A 13,976-nucleotide genomic window follows, 5' to 3' on the forward strand; every position below is an offset into this window, starting at 1 on the left:
AAATGAGAACAGCGAGAAACTTAACATCAGGATAGTTTGTCACGAAGTCAATGAAGTTAAGGAATTCTGCTACCTAGGCAGTAAAATAACCAATGACGGACGGAGCAAGGAGGATATCAAAAGCAGACTCACTATGGCAAAAAGGCACTTCTGGCCAAGAAGAGTCTACTAATATCAAATACCGGCCTAAATTTGAGGAAGAAATTTCTGAGGATGTACGTCTGGAGTACAGCATTGTCTGGTAATGAAACATGGACTGTGGGAAAACCGGAACAGAAGAGAATCGAAGCATTTGAGATGTGGTGCTATAGACGAATGGTGAAAATTAGGTGGACTGATAAGGTAAGGAATGAGGAGGTTCTACGTAGAATCAGAGAGGAAAGGAATATGTGGAAAACACTGATAAGGAGAAGGGCAGGATGATAGGACATCTGCAAAGACATGAGGGAAAGACTTCCATGGTACTAGAGGGAGCTGTAGGAAAGACAGAGATTGGAATATGTCACACAAATAATTGAGGACGTAGGTAGCAAGTGCTACTCTGAAATGAAGAGGTTAGCACAGGAAAGGAATTCGTGGCGGGCCGCATCAAACCAGTCATGTCCAATAGTATGCCCCTGTCCGGGCCACTTTTATTTGCCCAACCCTGTATTTGATTACATTCGGCAATACTGTACTTCCGTGTCGTGGTTATTTAAAGATTGCTTTGACCAAGCACATGTATTCTTTAGAATGTCACGAAGCTTAATTTCACACATGTTATAATGCAATATTGTGTGAAAGTCTTGTGTGTACTCGTTACCATTTAACACTTTCTTCACAAAGTAAATTTCAAAGCTACTAGGCGTTTTCTTCATCGATGCTTTTAACAGAATAGAAATGTAAATTTGTTGATTGTAACTGAATTCATATGATAAGTTCTTTATCATGTTAAGTCAATAAGTTGGCAGTCATCCGATTTTGTTCAGTTTCATTTGAGATCTGTTCCTTTGCCAGTGTGTAGCAGTTTAAGATTCTACTAAGAACACTTGTATTTATAGTTCGTACACCACATTTTTCCTCTCGTTTAGGCTCATATTCTGTGACTGTATATTCACAAAATCCTTCTTATATGGATACGTATTTACCCCTGCGACTTTAACTTACAAATCTGCTATTGGTTGGAATGTCTTTGGGCCTGCACACTTTCGATTAGTTTGGCTCTGAGGGTGACCACAGCTTGACGGCAGCATCCGTTCAGAGCGACACCGGTATGGATTTTTTGAAGATGCCCTTTGGCGAAGGAGGAACGACTTCACATGTATATCTTTGGCCATATGCTTTATAATGTACCGCGAGGGTTCGGACGAGAATATAACGGGTGCGGCAAAGAAACGGGCGATTCTGAGAGCTCCACCACCGAGACAAATTTATTCATAGCTGTAGAAAAGGAACACAATACGAATTTTCAAAGTTTCCATTTTCAAATACACATCCCTTAGCAATACTATCACGTAAGCGGCTGCCAGTTTCCCTCACACACCTTTTTTGTTTCCTTTTATGAAAGTTGGACATCAGGACTGGCATTGGTATTCGATTCACTTCCTCCCGGATTAGATCCAGGATGGTAGGTGGGTGGTGGTGACACTGGAAGATCTGAGATTCCAAATGACCCCAAGATAAGGAAAACGCTACGATTTATCAGCGTATCTTGGAGTGTAGAAAATGTCAGGCGAGACGACGGCCGGCCGGGGTGGCCGAGCTGTTCTAGGTGCTACAGGTGTAGAAACGCGCGACCGCTACGGTCGCAGGTTCGAATCCTGCCTCGGGCATGGATGTGTGTGATGCCCTTAGGTTAGTTAGGTTTAAGTAGTTCTAATTTCTAGGGGACTGATGGCCTTAGAAGTCCCATAGTGCTCAGAGCCATATGTACCATTTTGAACGAGACGGCCACGAAAGGCGTTCTGTAGCTTGTCAGTGGAATGCCACGACGTATGGTTCGTGATTGGAAGAATGTGTTTGCAATTACAGGAAGATCACCTAGCTGCCGCCCTAGAGAACTGTTCAACATGTGAACGTTATTTTTCGTATTCACTCGAACAGTGAAAAATGAATTCAAAAAATTAATGTCCTATGATTCCAAACATGATACGCCGAAGCACGCTACTATTTTTTCCAGTGTGAACTGGTGTTTCATGAGTTACTGAAAGATCTTCAAGTTACCTGTATCTAAAGCTTTGCTTGTGAACAAAGCATGACACATAACGATTGACCTCAACGCTCATGATCAGATCGTGGAACGCCAGAGTTCCAACTACTCCCGGCGAATTTATAGTCTCTTTTGAAGGCCGTCCGCATTAAATTTTTCCACTATCTGAATTCTGAATTCAGTTTATTGTGCAATATTCGTCGTACACTATGTTTGATTCTACTGGCCATTAAAATTGCTACATCACGAAGATGAAGTGATACCGTCGCGAAATTTAACCGTCAGGAAGAAGATGCTGTGATATGCATATGATTAGCTTTTCAGACAAGTCACACAAGGTTGGTGCCGGTGGCGACACCTACAATATACTCACATGAGGAAAGTTTCGAACCGATTTCTCATACAGAAACAGCAGTTTACCAGCGTTGCCTGGTGACACTTTGTTATGATGCCTCGTGTAAGGAAGAAAAATGCGTACCACCACGTTTTCGACTTTGATGAAAATCGGATTGTAGCCTATCGCGATTGCGGTTTATCGTATCGCGACATTGCTGCTCGCGGTGATCCGAGCCCCAATGACTGTTAGCAGAATATGGAATCGGTGGGTTCAGGGGGGAGGGGGGGGGGGTCGTACGGAAAGCCGTACGGGATCCCAGCGGCCTTGTATCACTAGCATTCGAGATGACAGGCATCTTATCCGCATGGCTGTAACGGATCATGCAGCCACGCCTCGATCTCTAAGTCAACAGATGTGGACGTTTGCAAGACAACAACAATTTGCACGAACAGTTCGACTACGTTTACAGCAGCATGGACTACCATCTCGGAGACCATGGCTGCGGTTACCCTTCACGCTGCATCACAGACAGGAGCGCCTGCGATGGTGTACTGAACGACGAACCTGGGTGCTCGAATGGAAACGTCATTTTTTTAGATGAATCCGGGTTCTGTTTACAGCACCATGATGGTCGCATCCGTGTTTGGTGACATAATGGTGAACGCACATTGGAAGCGTGTATTCGTCATCGCCATACCCGATGTGATGGTATAGTGTGCCACTGATTACACCTCTCGGTCACCTATTGTTTGCATGGTCGCCACTTTGAACAGTGGACGTTACATTTCAGATGCTTTACGACCTGTGGCTCTAACGTTCATTCGATACCTGCGAAACCCTACATTTCAGTAGGATAATGCACGTTCGCATGTTGTAGGTCTTGTACGGGCCTTTCTGGATACAGAAAATGTTCGACTGCTGCCCTGGCCAGCACATTCTCCAGATCTCTCACCAATTGGAAACCTCTGGTCAATGGTGGCCGAGCAACTGGTTCGTCACAATACGCCAGTCACTACTCTTGATGAACTGTGGTGTCTTGTTGAAGCTGCATAGGCAACTGTACCTGTACACGCCCTCCAAGCTCTGTTTGACTCAATGCCAAGGCGTATCAAGGCCGTTATTACGGCCAGAGGTGGTTGTTCTGGGTACTGATTTCTCAGGATCTGTGCACCCAAATTGCGTGAAAATGTAATCACATGTCAGTTCTAGTATATAATGTTTGTCCAATGAATACCCGTTTATCATCTGCATTTCTTCTTGGTGTAGCAATTTTAATGGGCAGTAGTGTAATATGTCAAGTAGTAGCGCATACTTCCGTGCAGAACGTCTGGGACCGCGGTGAAGACTTCTTCCACTCTTGCAACGTCCTCTGGTGTGGACACACGTTTTCCACCCCTCTTCCGCAGCGCATCAGAGTTTTGCAACCACTCTTTAATATCATGTGCGGATACTACTGTGGCATCACCTGTGAGATTATAATGAGCATGAAATATGCACTGGAGCGGCAAAGTATCTGGCGTTTTCGTAAAACGTTTTGAAAGCAGCAGCATGTCCAATCAGCAACGTCATCTCGATTGAACATCAATATTAATTCACCAGGTCTGTTTTCCAGTTGGCACCACATTCGTTTTATGATTCCCTACGTAACGTGCTATTTCGAGGGTGTCACATCGTCAGTTTCACAGCCGTACCTGTTAGATACCGTGACTGCTTTCAATATTGACTTATACTCACTGATTTGCGGTTCACGCTACCTCTCGGCGAGCATGTGGTGTATATCGAACATTATCCCACGTTTTGTGGAACCACCTCTTCTAGAATGAAAGCCGCTTTCTTATGCCAATCACTGGTTGTAATTATATCCATAGTCTGTTTAAAGTACCGATGTGGGTTTTGTGATTAAATAACGTTCACACATTATGCACTCGTAAAGGATTTCACATATCGGTCGACCGATAATTCAGTTAATATGAAGTGGCATGAGCACATTCTTGCTTCTCCTGTCTTTTCCACACGAATTTTTGCTGCTTCATATCAATTTCTCATCTACCTTCAACAGTTTGTGACTGAAGTAGTAATTCAGGTTGTTAACCATATTTTTCTTTTGCTAGGAGTAGCGATGTATTTGATTGTAAGCCTTGAGTTATTTAGCAAGTGGATGAAGAAGAATGTATACTGGACCCGCATCCTTGTTTAGTAGCCATATATAAGAACTAACCAAACCCGCTGATGATAATTTATATAACCCGCTTACAATATCCCGCACTTCCCTCTTCCTTGCCTTCCTGTGGTGCCAGATACATCCTTCACCAGTGTATTATGACTATATTTTAAATAGATACATATGCGTCTTATTTTTCAACTCTCAAGGTAAGTTTCGCTACAGGCGGACTCCAAGTTTCTGAGAGCAGAGTTGCGCAGAGAGTAAGTTGCGTTAATCATTATTCCGGACACAGTAATCGTGTTAATTCAATTCGGGACCAAATGGAACTGTCTCCATATTCCAATATACAGATGTGTATTCATTATCAGTTTGTACTTTTTCTTTGATAATTTCTATTCAGATACTGTGTGATCTAACAGGTCCCTCATATTTCAGTAAAGTTAGTGTTGGTCTTCAGTGAGATGGCTTTATGCAGATGACAAATGTTGCTCTTATATTGTCAGGATTTCTAACTGCGTGTGTACTTGCACAATTCCCAATTATAGGGCGGAAAGACACGCCGTTTTAGATAACGATCAGTAGCTGATATTGATCAACGATGGAGTGGTATTGCTGGAGGGACCCTCCCAATATTATCTTTGGGAACCCACTATACTGGGTGAATCACTGACTATGACTATTGCCACCAAGAATAAATCCGAAAGTATGGGGGTTGGGTTGTTTGGGGGAAGGAGACCAGACAGCGAGGTCATCGGTCTCATAGGATTAGGGAAGGAAGTCGGCCGTGCCCTTTCAAAGGAAGCATCCCGGCATTTGCCTGGAACGATTTAGGGAAATCACGGAAAACCTAAATCAGGATGGCCGGACGCGGGATTGAACCGTCGTCCTCCTGAATGCGAGTCCAGTGTATCCGAAAGTATGATAGGAGCTGAAAGGTTTGTGGGACACAAGTTCCATGGGACAACGGGGACCATAATATGACGTTGGTTTTTTGTTGCTAGGTGGGGTCCCTTCAGAGATATGAAGGTAAACTTTGTATTTTTTAAACGGTATGCTATAGTTTGGTACTTATTTCCTGATAGCGACAATCTAGACGAACCCAATGGTGTGTAACAGTAAAGTCTTTGAAGGTCAACGAAGGTCAAAAAATGTGGCATGAACGTCCATTTACAGAAGGTGTTCGAAGTAATGACCACTGATATCAATGACGTGCTCCTATCTTCTTATCATAGATTGAGTCGGAATCCTTTACCACATCGGTACTTATCGAAGCACTTGCTCTAACAATTCTGTCTCTCATACCTTCAGCTGCATTTGGTGCATCTTTCTAAACAATGTCTTTTACGAATCCCCACAAGAAAAAATCAACAGGGGTCAAATCTGGCGAACGAGCCAGCCACGACACTTCTCCTCCGCTTCCAGTCCAACGATTTGGGAATTGTCTCTGCCACTCATTTCTAGCCATCAGCGAAAAATGTGTCGGACACCCAAGCTGTTGATACGACATTCTGTTCCATGTCCCTGCCAATAACAGACTTAATGATTTTCCAGGAATGTGGTGTACTTCCTATCATTAAGTTATCCTTCGATGATATAGGGGCCTGTAGTTCTCCAGAATCCCACACCATGCACTGACCAACCACTGCTTTTGGTGTGCAACTTGCCACAGCCAACATGGATTTTCAGTTGCCCAGTAATGCATGTTATGCAAATTAACATTTCCATCGTTTGTGAAAGTAGTCTCCTCGCTAAATAAAAGCAACTTAAAAATTTGTCTTCCCTCTGAATCTGAAGATGAGCCCATTGGCAGAATTCAGTGCGACGCATACAATCCGTACCAGTTAATTCTTTGTGGAGGCTTATATGGTTGGATGATATTTATGGCGATGCCGAACACGAAGAAAACTACTCTGGCTCACGCCTCATTCCCTTGCGATTTGACGCGAACTACCACAATTATCTCGAAACACAGTGGCAAGAGTATTGATTTCCATTTTCATCGTTAGTAACTTTCGTTTGCCGGATATGTTTCCGACGCGCTAAAGATCCAGTTGTTCTCAATTTATCATCCACATATTTAAATGTACGACGTGTAGGGTGAGTACGTTGAGGATATCTTTCAGCTTGTATGTCGCTAGCTCTCACTAGATTTCATTGGCATTCTCCGTAAATGAAAAGCATATCGACTGGCTCTTCTAAGGAATACATCCTTCACATTCTCTTGATTCGACGATACTAGTCTTACCGTTCCTATTAGTGCTGTACTGTGAAACCGTCGAATGGCGTTTGCAGGTCAATGGCACGTCATACGGATACACTGTATTCTTCGCGTGTTTACTATTTGCACGATTTGCGAGAGAGAGTTCTCAAAGCATGTGCTTCGATAATTGCCGATGTCGTAAGAAATACCACTCAGTCCATGATAAGAAGATTGAAGCACTGCATTGATACCAATGGTCATCACTTCGAACACCTTCTGTAAATGGACGTTCATGTCACCTTCTTGACCTTCGTTGACCTTCAAGGACCCTACTGTTACGCATCACTGGATTCGTCTCTATAGCCGATATCAAAAAATACGTACCAAACTATAGCATCCCATTTTAAATAACAAAGTTAATTTTCATAACATGCATAATTGACCTTGATATCTCTGACACAACCTCCCGTTGTCCCATGCAACATTTGTCCCACAAACGTTTCAGCTGCCATCATACTTTTGGAGTTATTGTAGGTGGCAATAGATAGTGACTCACCCTCTATACCTAAATCAGGACACTTAACTCTGCTTCTCTCAAATACGTGTCTAGTATCTTCGCCACGGCGCATCTGCATTAAGATTCAACCGGATACTATCGTGCGTTATGGACTACAGCTGTAGATCCACCCGTTACAAATGTGCTATGTTCAACGCAAACATTACCCGTGGTCAGTAACTGGAGAATTAATACCGCATATGAATGTGAAAGTAGCGCAGAATGAATATTAACTCTGCTAAAAACCAATAAAATTTTAAAGTGAATGCCGTGTTCACCAAAAAAATCGGTAGTACCTCCCTTCACAGTACATCTGTTTCTGCGTAGGGGTAGGTGCAAAGACGCGACATAGAATCTTGAAGAGTGAAATACTTTCTGTCTCAATATGATTATAAGTTGGTAATGCCTATTAGTTCTTCATTTTAACACACTGCTACATAATTCCCAGTAATGCAGTTAGATCGTAGCTGAAACTTGAGTTTAGCACTCGGTGCCGGCACGCCGAGATAATCCCCGTTAATCTGGCGGGAACAGCTTCCGGAATATTGCAGCCGCCTCTGAAGGCTCAGACAGCTTGGGCGCAGCGCGGCGCGCACCAGTTTTTGTTCCGAACTAAGCCTCAGCAGTTGCTCCGACAACTCCTCGCAGAGGATTCCCGAGAGAAACTTCGCAAACTACTGTCAGTTTGGAACGTCAGCCTGGGGCCGAGAGCTTTTTTAAAAAGTTGTAAACACGTGCGGCTTCAGACTACAGCAACTTAACATCTATCTCGAAGCACTAACATTACGATGGCAAAATACCGAGAAAATTAAGACAAGCTACGGCCGCCCGCTGTGGCTGAGCGGTTCTAGTCGCTGCAGTCGGGAACCGTCGCAGGTTAAAATCCTGCTTCCGGCATGGATGTGTGTGATGACCTTATCCATGGAGTCGCCAATCAATGATGTCCTTATGTTAGTTAGGTTTAAGTAGTTCTAAGTCTAGGGCACTGATGACCTTAAATGTTAAGTCCCATAGTGCTTAGAGCCATTTGAACCATTTTGACAAGCTACGTTTCATGCGAACAATTCTGAAAATCCATCAAATTAAATAATGTGAAAAACGTTTGTCATTCTTTTCTTCTGTACTGCTATGGCGTATGCTCTTCTTCGCAGCTGTAGTAAAAGAGAAACGAATAAAAACTATGAGTGGCAAATCACTGGCAGGTTTCTGGTCATTCCGAAAGAACTACACTCATATTCATAAATTAACGATAATTGCAGAATGTGGAGCCACACAATGTGGAACTACACAAAACTGGCGCTAATAGCGTAGGCACGTAGGGAACACATACGATACAGAGCTGTAAGTCCACAGTATTGGTGATAAGTTGTGTAAACCGTCCCGTATCACATGTGCTACAAAACGCCACTGTTTGCTGCGCATGTACCCCGACATCAATATGGGATATGATCACCATGCACACGTACACAGGCCGCACAATGGGTTAGCATACTCTGGATCACGTGGTCGAGCAGCTGCTGGGGTATAGCCTCCCATTCTTGCACCATTGCCTGTCGGAGCTCCTGAAGTGTCGTAGGGGTTTGAAGACGTGTAGCAATACGTCGTCCGAGAGTATCCCCGACGTGCTCGATGGGGATCAGGTCTAGAGAACAGGCAGGCTACTCCATTCGCCTGATATCTTCCGTTTCAAGCTACTCCTCTACGATGGCAGCTTTGTGGGGCCGTGCGTTATCATCCATCAGGAGGAAGATGGGACTCCCCTGAAAATACTGGTGCAAAATGACGTCCCGACACACCTGACCTGTTACAGTTCCTCTGTTAAAGACATGCACGCGTGTACGTGCACCAATCATGATCCCACCCAACACCATCAAACAACGGCCTCCATACAGGTCCCTTTCAAGAAATTAAGAGTTTGGTATCTGGTTTTTGGTTCACGCCATTTGAAAACTCGGAGAGAATCACTGTTCAGACTATACCGTGAACACAACCTGGAACCACTGTTCAAATAACCATGTAATGTGCTCTTAACACCAGCTTTTACGGACTCTCCTGTGACCAGGGGTCAGTGGAAAGCACCTTGCAGGTCTTTGGATGAATAAACCATGTTTTATCAGTCGTCTGTAGACCATGTCTGTTCAGTCGTCTGTGTCTGGAGACAACTTTCCAGTGGCTGCGGTAAGGTCCTGAGCAAGGCTACCTGCAATAATTCGTGCCTGTCTGTGGGCACTAATGGTGAGATATCGGTCTTCATGTGATGTTGTACACTGTAGAAGTCCTATGGTGTAGTGTCTGGACATATTTCCTGTCTGCTGGAATCGTTGCCATAATCGTGAGATCACACTTTGTGGCACATGGAGGTCCGGTGCTGTGAGCTGCTGTGTTTGACTGGCTTCCAGTCGCCTTGTATTCTACCCCTCATAACGTCATCAACATGTGCTGTTTGAGCCATTTTCAACACACAGTCACCATTAACGTCCCTGAAAACGCCTGCACACTTACTCGCTGCACCGTATTCTGACATGCAGCAACAGACCTCTGCGTATGCGGACTGCTGCCAGCGCCACCGTGCGACGACCGCAGGTCAAATGCACCGCATGGTCATACCCCGACGTGATTTAAACCCACACACCGCCAACCAGAGCGTCGTTTTACCGTTTATCAGCATTACCTTTAATTTATGAGCATGAGTGTATTAATATCGCTAGTAGATTGAGATTCATATACCTTTAGAAGCTAAGTATGCTTTACGTCAAAACAAACAAACAACTGGAGAAAAGAGAGTATAGTTCCCCATCCAAAACAGAATCGTACTGGTTGGTCAATTTAGAATGATTGGACCAATGTACCGGGAATCCTTATCATCTCTTACAATGAATGGGACACACATCAACTTCTCTCCTTCAGAGGAGTGTAGGACTAATAACAGGCGCAAATCGTGACCACGCAACTGCAATCTGCAGTAAGGCATCAGTATCTCTCCATGCCCTACTAAAATATAGAAAGCTCTTTCCACCTGCCATGAGAAAGAAAAACAAACACTTCCACTTCCAGTAAGGAATATCCTGCATGGCGTTTCTCAAGAAAGGTCACGTCGCCTGGAACGTAATGAATGCTTGTGTCTTTGATCATATTTCATCACCATATTCTCGATTATTTAATCATCTTTCATCATCATACACACATCTAGCCCGGCTGCATGCAGACAAACGCAGAGATTTCAGACTTCGCCACTGTATTACCAATGAACACTGCCCCTCGTATCTCTTCATGATCTTAAAGCTTTTGTCTGAACAACATGATCGAAACGACCGCTCCAATCAGAACAAAATCATTTCCACCTCACCCCATCGTTCAGCCACTTTCTCAAAGTCCTTTTCAGTATCAGGTACCCAACTCTGGAACAAACTCCCCCATTATATTAGAGAACCAAATAAAATCTCCATTTACCGAAGAAAGGCCAAGACATATCTACTAATGCCACAATAAATATTACCAATGTCTCTGAACGCACTGGTTACTCTTGTACATCCATTCTTCCATCCTGATCTCTTCTCTCTATCCAGCTCCTTCTCCCCATCTCTCTGACCATTTCCTCCTCTCCATTTCCTCCCTTCCTTGGTCTACCTCCCACTTACTCCTCTCTCACTATCCACCTCCTCCTGCCTCCCCCCACCTCCAACCATACTCCTCTCTTTGTCCATCTCCTCGTATCGTCCTTCTCTATGTGCGGTCGAGGGAGGGGAATCCGGCTACTTCTCGTCACGTCTGTGGCATTCGATAACCCACACACGCCCTTGGGTCCCGCTAAATGACGAACACCTCAGGGAGTTCAACATTCGTTTCCTGGGTACAGGTTTGGCGACCCTGAGTTTTGTGAGCTGGTGACCAATGACTGCCATCAGCAATCTGAAACCGTAAACTATTGTCATGCTTTAGCGAACAACGTATGGAGTGGACGGTGTAACGTTATGTATCACAGGGACTGTGGATATTGCCTTAGCAGCGCGGATCGCGAGGATGTTAAAAATATTTTCTAAAAGCTTCTAACTTTCAGGGTGTACCGAGTGCTGATGAGATGTATAGCTATTGAGCGGCAAATGTTGTTATCGTTCAACCTCTAGGAACCTGCCACACCTCAGTTATCCAGGCAAGTGCGAGACTTTCTGACTGACTAGTTACTCGTGGAAATATCACAGCGAATCCAATCACCACCTCCGCTCCGCTCCGCTGTTCTCTCATCCACTCATCCAAACAAGTAAGTGAGGCTAGTCCTCCTGATAATCAGACTGTATTTAATAAAATTTTCTCGGGCTTGCAGCCGCGTCAGGTGGTTAAAATCCCACGAGATTTCGACCGAGCACTCCTCAGTCACTGTCATGTGATAAGAATGACTGCTGTGTCACCGTGACCGCATCGTTATATAGCCGCACTGCTGGCTGTGACGTCGCTAGTGCTCTCTTCCTCGCCATATATGGTAGCGTCCATCCTGCCTCCGTCGCACCCGTCTTAACCTCGCGATGGCCGGGTCCCAGGCTGTGCTGAGCTGCAAAACGGCCGTCCTTGTTGATGGAGTTCTCAGAGGTTTTTATTTCAACAAGTTCTTTTATGACGCTATCCCAAAATCCCTTCGTCTTCTTAACGGCAGATGTTAAGTCGAATAGAATTCGGTGTCCATTTTCTAACATGTCTTCTGCCACGGCGAGAGAAAATTTTATGAATTCATATCGAAGCGAGACCATGCATTCATACAGACTGTATTTAGTTATGCGTTTCAAGGAGTCGTAAAGTAGCAAGTGATTTTAGTGGTGAAGACGAAGCAGGAGACCTCTGACGAAGTGTCACCTATCTACAGGCAATTAGGATTCGAAGCGTTTGCTGGTGCTGTGAAGTCTTTTAAACGACAGCAAAATGGTACCTTGTTTGTAGAGACTAACAAGGCAATACAAGTGGAACATCTTAGGAACTCAAAAAAATTTCGTGACTCTGATATAGTTGTTGAAATGCGTAATACCCTCAATTCATTCAAGTAGTCACGTGCAGCGGTTTTATGGACATAGACATTTCATACCTGAATGACACGAGTGTGGCCATTAGACCATCAGAGAGGATAATCGATGTGTAGCTGAAAACGCGACAGAAAATGGAGAGATTGAGAAAACATCTTGTAACTTTCTGTTCGCCAACGCTACTTAAACATATTATTGCGCCGTCCCTCCGTATCGGAGTTACTACAAGCGTCTGCATTTTAGCCACACATTCCAAAGATCTGTAGGCGAAGTGACTTGAATCTTGAAATGGCTACTTGTGTCAAATTACGGGAAATGAAAGAGATCAGGCAGAAAGCGAGAGAGAATACAAGGTCACGAAAAGTTCTGTGTTTGCCGCATTTTTCGTATCATCAGTCTTCTGACTGGTTTGAAGCAAACCGCCACGAATTCATCTTCATCTCAGAGCAGCACTTGTAACCTACGTCCTTAATTATTTGCTGTATGTATTCCAATCTCTGCATTCCTCTACAGTTTTTGCTCTCTACAGCTCCCTCTAGTACCATGGAAGTAATTGTCTCATGTCTTAACAGATGTCGTATCATCCTGATCCTTCTCCTTATCGGTGTTTCCCACATATTCCTTTCCTCTCCGATTCTGCGCAGAATCTCCTCATTCCTTACCTTATCAGTTCACCCAATTTTCAACATTCGTCCGTAGCGCCACATCGCAAATGCTTCTATCCTCTTCTGATCTGGTTTTCCCACAGGCCATGTTTCACTACCAAACAATGCTCTACTCAAGACATACATTCTCAGATATTTCTTCTTCAAATTAAGGGCGATATTTGACATTAGTAGACGTCTCTTTGCCAATAATGCCCTTTTTCTTAGTGCCAGTGTGCTTTTGATGTCCTCCTTGCTCCGTCCGCACTTCGTTTTTTTACTGCCTAGGTAGCAGAATTCCTTAACTTCATCTACTTCTTGGCCATCAATCATGATGTTAAGTTTCTCGCTGTTCTGATTTCTACTACTTCTCATTGCCTTCGACTTTCTTCGATTTTCTCTCAACCCATACTCTGTAGCCATTAGAAAGTTCAGGAGACAATGTAATTCTTCTTCACTTTCAAATCGTTCTAATGGCTCTGAGCACTATGGGACTTAACATCTGAGGTCATCAGTCCCCTAGAACTTAGAACTACTTAAACCTAACTAACCTAAGGACATCACACACATCCATGCCCGAGGCAGCATTGGAACCTGCGGCCGTAGCAGCAGCACGGTTCCGGACTGCAGCGCCTAGAACCGCGTGGCCACCGCGGTCGGCTCTTCACTTTCACGCAGGATAGCAATGTCATCAGCGAATCATATCACTGATATCCTTTCACACAATTTTAATTCCATTCTCGAACCTTTCTTTTATTCCCTCATTGCTCCCTCGAAGTAGAGATTGAACAATGGTGGCCAAAGGCTAAATCCTTGTCTTACACCCTTTTTATACGAGTACTTCGTTCTTGGTCGTCCGCTCTTATTACTCCCTCATG

Source organism: Schistocerca gregaria, chromosome 2 (genome assembly GCF_023897955.1).
Source record: "Schistocerca gregaria isolate iqSchGreg1 chromosome 2, iqSchGreg1.2, whole genome shotgun sequence".
In the NCBI taxonomy this organism is placed as follows: Eukaryota; Metazoa; Arthropoda; class Insecta; order Orthoptera; family Acrididae; genus Schistocerca; species Schistocerca gregaria.